Raw genomic sequence first — 8,560 nt, 5'->3', positions numbered from 1 at the left:
AGCAGCTTGCGGCCATAAGCAGGGGCTGCTTCTCCAGACAGCCTTCCACACCTAGGCACTCACTGCTCTGGCTCCACATGGACAGGTGCGGTAGCTGCTGAACTTCCTGCCCCTTCCCTCCAGGAGATTTTCACCTTTGAGCAGTCCTTTGAAAGGTAATTTGAGCCTAGAGTAAAAGGTAGGTAAAACTTGTTCCAAAGACAGGCCTCCTGACATGCTGAGTCCTCCCAAGCTTATTTTTTCTTTTCAGAAAATGTGCAGGGTGGGAGGAGGCCGTGGTGCACACCTGGATTTTTGCTCAGGGATCACTTCTGAGGGTGCTGGGGGTATGAGACGCTGGGGGTATGAGACACTGGGGATTGATCTGGAGTCCTTCACATGCAAGCAAGTGACCCCGTACTGACCCCATACTGTCTCTGGCCCATCCCAAGCTTTCTAAAGGCAGCCAGAGAAACTGCCTGCTTTCTCGTTTGCCTTGTCACAGATTTTTCACTTAAGTCTCTACTGAAGATTGCTCCAGAGCAACTCTTCTCCCTTGCAAATCTCAGCCTCCTCAATGCACTCCTTTTGTTTGGTTTTGGACCACACCCAGTTGTGCTCAAGGCCTATCTCCTGGTTTTGCACCCAGGGATCACTCTGGCAGGGCTCGGGATCCTAGGTAGTGCCTGGCAGGAATTGAACCTGGGACTTGGGTCAGCCAGGTGCAAGGCGAGCACCCTTCCCACTGCATTGTGATACTTGGCAAAATCTGAGTGGCACTAAGTACTAATAATTAACATTAATGGATTAAAAAACTAGATATGTGTTGCTTATAAGAGATGTATTGCCTATAAAGGATTACAGATGTAAGAGATGCACAGATTGAGAGGAGGGGTAAAAATAGATACTCCAGGCCAATAGAAACCAATAGAAAGCTGGAATGGGGCAGGGATGATAGTACAGTGGGCAGGGCATTTTCCTGGCATGCAGCCAACCTGGGTTTGCTCCCTGGATTCCCCTTTGCCACCCCCCTACCGCCTCACCCACCCCAAGCCCTCCAGGAGTGTGATCCCTGAGTGCAGAGCTATGAGTAAGTCCTGAACATTTGAGTAGCACAAAGAAAAAGAAAAATTGTATTAGGGGCCAGAAATAGAGTTCAGTGAAGAGGGTATTTAACTAGATCCTTGAATGTAACTAAATCCTGATTCAATCTCCAACATCCCATTTGGTCCTTGAGCACCACCAGGAGTAACTCGAGCACTGAGCTAGGAGTAACCCCTAAGCATTACTGGGTGTGGCCCCAAAAACAAAACAAAAGGAAGAAAACAAGGAGAAAAAGAAGAAAGAAAGAAAGAAAGAAAGAAAGAAAGAAAGAAAGAAAGAAAGAAAGAAAGAAAGAAAGAAAGAAAGAAGGAAAGAAAAAGGAAGGAAGGAAGGAAAGAAAAAGACAAGCTAGCTGGAATAGCTATACTTATGTCAGGCAAAATTTTATTTTAGTTTAATTTTTATATTTTAGTTTGTTTTTTGGTTTTGTTTTGATTTGATTTTCAGTGCCAGGAATCAAATCTAGGACATGCAAGCCAAGAACTGTACCACTGAACTACATCTGTGGCCTCCAGAGACTAATAATGACAGTTATATGAATCAAACAAGAAGTTATAACATCTGTAAACATTTACATACCCCATGTAGGAATACTTGAATCACTTGTCACTTGATCACTTGTCATCCCGTTGCTCATGGATTTGCTCGAGCGGGCACCAGTAACGTCTCCATCCTGTTGACTCGTAGATGGGCAGCCAGGCATTCTTTTGACATCCCATGGAATCCAGTCAGTAACAGTCCAGTGGTCGTCTCCAAATCACATTGGATGTCCAGCCCATCTGATTTTCAACACCTTAGCAAACAAGACAGCATCCGTGATTCTCGATTTTCGACAGAGGTCAGAACTCCGGATTCCTTCTCTCACTTGAGTGAAATGTGACACTCCAAGCATAGCTCTTTCGATTCCTCTTTGGGTGACCCAGATAGTGTTCTTATCCTGTTTTCCGTAGGGCCCAGGTCTCTTGAGGCATATGTTAGTGCAGGAAGAATGGTGGAGTCGAAAAGATGTGCCCAGAGCCGAAGGTTCTTCATCCTCTTAACTTCTTCGATGCTCTTGAAGGCATTCCATGCCGCTCTCTTCCTCCTGCGCAGCTCAGGTGCCAGGTTGTTCGTCATGTTTAGTTCTTGACCTAAGTACTGCTGCATTCAGAGATGTTTGGTCTGTTGAGAGCAAATGGAACATCAGGAGCTAGTTAGTTTCTCATGAACATTGTCTTGGTGAGATTCAGCTGCAGTCCAACCTTTCCACACCCACAGTCAAAGTCAGCCAGCATTTGTGCCACTTGGCTAATGTTTGGTGTTAATAAAATGATGTCATCAGTGAAGTGGAGGTGGTGTAGTTGCTGACCATCTATCTTCACTCCCATTTATTCCTATTCCAGTCGTTGCATGATGTTCTCGGGGGTGGCACTGCAGAGTTTCGGTGAAATGGTATAGCCCTGCTGAACCCCTCTCTTTACATTGATAATCACTTTCTTGTAGAATGGTTAGATCCTGGTGGTGAATCCGTAATATAACTCGTGGAGGATCCTGGTGTACTGAGTTTGAACGCCCTTTGGCTAGGGCTTCAACGACTGCTTCAGTCGAAACAGAATTAAAGGTCTTCTTTTGAATCAATGAACATTAGACAGAGCAGCATCTTGAACTCTCAAGAAACCTCAATGAGCTTGGTCACCGTGTGGATATGGTTGATCGTGCTGAATCCTTTTCGGAACCCGGCTTGCTCGAATAGTTGTCCTTCGTCTAGTGTTCTGCCAATACTATTCAGGATGACTCGTGAACAATTTATAGATGATGGACAACAGGCAGATCAGGAGATAGTTGCTGATGTTGTGGATGTCTCCCTTCTTGTAAAACAGAATGGTCCTGCTGGTTTTCCATTGGGATGGAGCTTTGCATTCAGACAGGTAGCATGTGAAGAGCCTGACTGATGTCACTGTTGTCCCAAAATTCCAAACAGGATCAGACCACCGTCTCCTTCATGCTAAATTTTACTTCACGGAGCAGGAAGAAAGGGCTGCTAAGTTTAAGAAGAGAACTCTCAGAACGACCATCAACTGGGAGCTCTTTGGCACTATTGCGGCAATATGGGAAGATGCTGTCATTGACAATATCGACAAAGAATATGATCAACTGGTTTAGCACCTCCATGGTTGTGCACAGAACACTGAGAATAAGAAAGCCACAAAAAGATGCCTGTCTTCGGAAACTCTGGAGCTCATTCACCAACGTGGTTTGGCGCAAGCCTCAGGCAATCACAAGCTCACATCCAAGCTCTCAAAGCTGTGCAGAGAAGTGATAAAGGAAGACCTCAAAGAGAGAAGAGCAGCATTGTTGGCCAATGCAGCAGAAGCTGGGAAAAGTATTCGCAATGCTCGCCTGTCCTTCGTCAACTATAAGACCAAGATGACTGCCCTCCAACATTCTGATGGATCTATCACATCTTCCAGAAGGGCAATGGAAAAGGTTATCCACAATTTCTACTAGGATCTCTTCGATAGCCATGTCCACCTGCCCACATGCCAAATTCCACAATATGGTTTGTCATTCCAAGCCATTTTGTCAGTAAAGAAACATACAGCACCTGGTCCAGACCCGAACACCTGAAGAATCTGCCTCCAGCACTTGTCAATACACTTGAATATATAGAGCAGCTATATATTCAAGCAGCTATTGATATATCTAAAGGGAGAAATGGATAACAACATAATAATAAAGAACTTTAATACCCTTCTTTCATCACTGAATATATCCAGACAAAATAAATAAATATCAGTCTTGAGGGCTGAAGCAATTTGTACAGCTGGTAGTGTGTTTATCTTGAAAGCAGCCAACCCAGATTTGATCTTCAGCACTGCATATGAGCCCTACCAGGAATGATCCCTGAGTGCAGAGCCAAGAGAAAGGTGTAGCTCAAAAACAAAAATTAAAAAGGAGGGGCTGGAGCGATAGCACAACAGGTAGGGGGTTTGCCTTGCATGCAGTCGACGGGGATTCGAGTCCCAAAATCCCATATGGTCCCCCGAGCACCGCCAGGAATAATTCCTGAGTGCAGAGCCATGAGTAACCCCTATGCATCACCGGGTGTGACCCAAAAAGCCAATCAATCAATCAATCAATAAGAAAAAAAAAGATTAGCCTTAAGCTACTCATTAGACCATGTGGACTTAATGTACAGGATAATCCAAAAGCAAGAGAATACATGTTTTTGTCAAATGCACATGAAATACTCTCCAAGGTGGGTCAAATTTTAGGCCACAAATCTTTGAATGAATTTAAGAATACTGAAAACTGCATGTATCTTTACTGATTGCAGTGGTTTGAAACTGCAAATAACTTACAGCAAGGAACTAGAAAGTTCACAAAAATATTACTATTCAAGCATATGTAACTATCACTCTACTTTTAAACAGTTTAGGTAAAACAAAAATCTTGATTCTAGTTTCAAAAATCTTGATCAGTAAACAGGATTCTAATGAAATGATCTTAATTGAACTGCCAAAATGGCCTACACTAGACTTGTAGGAATGGTAACATGGTCTAGAAAAAGCAAGCCAGATGAACAATTGTCTCAGTGTTTTGTTTTCTAGGAAAGCATGGAAACATACTACAACAAGGTGAAATATTCCCACTACAGAATTCATTATGACTGGAAACAACCCTAGACAAAATTCCACTGCCATCTCTATTTCCAAATCGTGTTGTCCCTGTTCATAAAGGGACCTCTTTCGGAACCTGTGATTTATGATTTTTGTGGCCCTCATTTAGTAGATTGATTTATGGAGGGCCGCTTAAGTTACAAGCAGATTTCCTGGGGCCAAAGCAATAATGCAGTGAGTAGGGCGTTTGCCTTGCACATGGCCCACCCGAGTTTGATCCCTGGTTTCCCATATGGTCCCCTGAGCACCACCAGGAGTAATTCCTGAGTGCAGAGCCAGGAATAACCCCTGAACATCGTGGGGTATGACCCAAAAAGTGACCCCCCCCAAAAAAAAAGTTATTTGCAGGTTTTCATCTACTTGAGGCAAGGAGTCAATGTACATAACTGCCGTATTGTTTAAGGGTCAACTGCAAGGTTATGTGTTGTTAACTATTAGAAAATGTTCTTTCACAAACATAAATGGTATCACCATTACTGTCTTCCCTTTGTTCATCGATTTGCTCGAGTGGGCACCAGTAATGTCTCCATTGTGAGACTTGTTGTTACTGTTCTTGGTATATCGAATACGCCACAGGGAGCTTGCCAGGCCCTTCCGTGTGGGTGGGATACTCTCGGTAGCTTGCCGGGCTCTCCAAGAGGGATGGAGGAATCGAACCCGGGTCGGCCGCATGCAAGGCAAATGCCCTACCCGCTGTGCTATTGCTCCAGTCATCCCATTATGTAGTTCTAAAATTTCAACCAATCAAAAAAAAAAATAGAGAGAGCTCAGTATGAAGAGATGTCTGTGATTTGGCTTAACCTTTTGCCTCTCTGGTTAAGTTACTTGACCTGAATATTCCATACTAACATTCCTGGGTGACATCAGCACAAGCAATTCCATCCTGTTTTCATACTAACCCAAAACCACACATGGCCAAATCAGTTATCTTCACTGAGTCAGATCAACAAACTCAGTGGTCAAGGGAAGAACATGTGATACTGTTTTAGAACTTTATAGGCATGCGCGTTTCAAACTAAAGAATTAAATCTTCTTTTTAAGTAGAGGCTTTTGATCGGCCACATACAACGATGCACACAGGAAACACCCCCAACAGGCTTGGGGGACCCTATGCGATGCCATAGATCAAACCCGGGCTGGCTGTGTGCAAGGCACACACCTACCCGCTATGCTCTCTCCCCAGCCCCAAGAATTAAGACTTACATCGATCAAAACCATGCCAGATTATCTATTTCTTTTTCAAACTTTCAACTTTATTTATTTATTTATTTATTTTTAATTTTTTTAAATTGAATCACCGTAAGATACAGTTGCAAAGCTTTCATGTTTAAGATTCAGCTGCACAATAATCGAACACCCATCCCTCCACCAGTGCACACTTTCCACCACCAGTGTCCCTAGTATCCTTCCCCCCATCCCAGTCCTCACCCTGCCTCCATAGCAGGCAATTTCCCTAGTACTCTCTCTACTTTTAGGCATTATGTTTTGCTTGAATTTTTCCACCACTGTTGGGGGCAGATGCCAGATTATTTATTGTCCATTGCTCATTTTTAGTATCTTGGGTGCCATGACTGTGCGCTTCAGGAATCCTAGATTGTAAATAATTTGGTTCCAGAGACATTTCTGTAGGGCACTAATCCATTTTGGGATTCAGTTGGGCATCTCTAGACCAGGGCTGTTGATGTGCTAAGATGGCGCCCAGAGGCACATTATGTGTGTGACAGCCAGACTAATGATCGAGCGGGGACCCGGAGAAGGACAACCTGGTGCCTCTGCTGCCATGTGGCATGGAGATTTAGTTCTGGAACCCGAATACCTGAGCCTTGCTTGTGGAAACTCTTGGTCGCCAGGATTCCATCAGGAGTAGGCGGAGAGACTGCACCTGTTCCATCTGGGGTGCCTCAGTGAAATTGGCTCAGTATGGGGTCCAGAGAGATGTTCTATGGTGTCCTCCAGGATTCACTGCTGTGTCTCTGGCTTTTGATCTCTTTCGAGATTTATTTATGGGTCTCTGAAGCAGGGCCAGTAATAGAGTTTACAGGGTGGACCTGGAGTTGGTTCATGGGGGTGACTGCCAGTGCTTCCATGTGTATTGGGAGGTGGGGGGGAGGTAGTCCACCCCAACTCCGTGAAAGCCTGGAGATTTCAGTCAACAAAACCCGCATACTCAAATTTTCAGCAGATTATATCTTGGTGAGGTCCATCCTGAGACATGGAGTCAGGCCGGGGGTATTGCAGCGATTTTGGATTGTGGAAGCAAGCTGGGTGCTCTGCTTGGGTGGGCACAGGCCAACCTGCCCTTCTCCGATTTACCCCAGTCTGTTCAGCCATGCTTAGGTCCGAGATTAATTGTGACTTTTGATCTCTTTCAAGAATTATCTATGGGTCTCTGAAATAAGGCCAACAAATAAGCTTGTATAGCTGAGCCAGCGGTGGTTTGTGGGCATGGCTTCCACATACCTAACTTTTGGCCATTTAATTTCTTAGTAAACTTGGTCCCAAGTTGTTGGGGTCTGGCCAGAGGCACAGCGACAATTTTGGGGTATCAGGAAGCCTGAATGCATCATCAGGCTGCTAATGCACTTGCCCCACAAGTACAGGTTGAAGTGCTGGTGGCACCATACCCCCCAGTCCCGGGAACTTTCCTTTTATAGCCCAAGAGGTGGGAAATCTGGCAGAGTGCTCTAAGTCCATCTGTCTACAACAGGAAGGCCATTGTTGGGGACCAAAATATAGTACAGTAGGTGAGACACTTGCTTTGCAGATGGTCGACTCAGGTTCAATCCCCATCAGCACATATGGTCCCCTGAGTACTTCCAGGAGTGATTCCTGAGCAGGATCCAGAGTAATCCCTGAGTATCACCAGGCGTGACCCAAATACAAAACAAACAAGCAAAAAAACAAAGAAAGGCCATTGTCACACCTGTCTGATGAAGATTAAATGATGCAAAATATAGACCAGGTTTGGCACTGTGCTTGTTATGTACCTATTAAGAGGCAAATCACTTTCCGTATCCACCTACAAGCACTTCTCTACCACTACTAGGCTTAGGGGTCCCCTCATATAGAATATGTCCCAAACAACAGCTCTTCCCCCATGAGAATTCCAAGTGGAATCACTTGGCCTAAAGTCACACAGCTAATGGCTGCAGTGGCTAATCTGCCTTGAACCCTGACAGCTGTACTCAGATTTTCTACCAGGGGCCTTTTAGGCAAATGCTTGAGAAGTACTGGGTAGAAAGTGAGGTGCAAAGGCCAGGAAAAAGGCAGTGTTTTTTTTTGGGGGGGGGGGGTTGTATGTTTGGTTGGCTTTTTTGTTTGTTTTATTTTTTTGAGAAACACAAAGCCCAGGAAGGTTAGAGTTGGTGTTAAAACCAAAGATCATGGAAAGATTCTTGGAAATTAAGCGCATGCTGATGAACAGTTACTCAGATGAATTTACGCCCAGGAGCTGCTGGATGACCAAACTGTGACTTGCGTAACTGAAAGGTTGGAGCCAGACTCTAATCCCAAACCACTCTGCACGGCTTAGCAGTTCCGCTAGTGGTGGACGGCCTCCCAGACCTCGCAGGGCTGTGACCTGAGGACTGGCGGCAGGGAAGACTCTGGGCTCCCTGACTTGTCCTTCCCGCCGTGTTTTTCCTAGAAAGAGACCTTTTCTCCGTCAGTGTTCAGGACTACCTTGGATCATGCAGATCTAAGGAAACAGGACTGTGGAAAGAATTGTTGGATAATGTGAAGTATCTTTTTGTGGTGGAAATAATTCTTCCATTTACTGTAAGGTTTTAAGTGTTTCTTAAAATAATGAACAAAAAATA

This window comes from Sorex araneus, chromosome 5 (assembly GCF_027595985.1).
Source record: "Sorex araneus isolate mSorAra2 chromosome 5, mSorAra2.pri, whole genome shotgun sequence".
Lineage (NCBI taxonomy): Eukaryota > Metazoa > Chordata > Mammalia > Eulipotyphla > Soricidae > Sorex > Sorex araneus.
The sequence above is the reverse complement of the archived record's forward strand: the minus strand, read 5'-3'. Positions refer to the sequence as shown.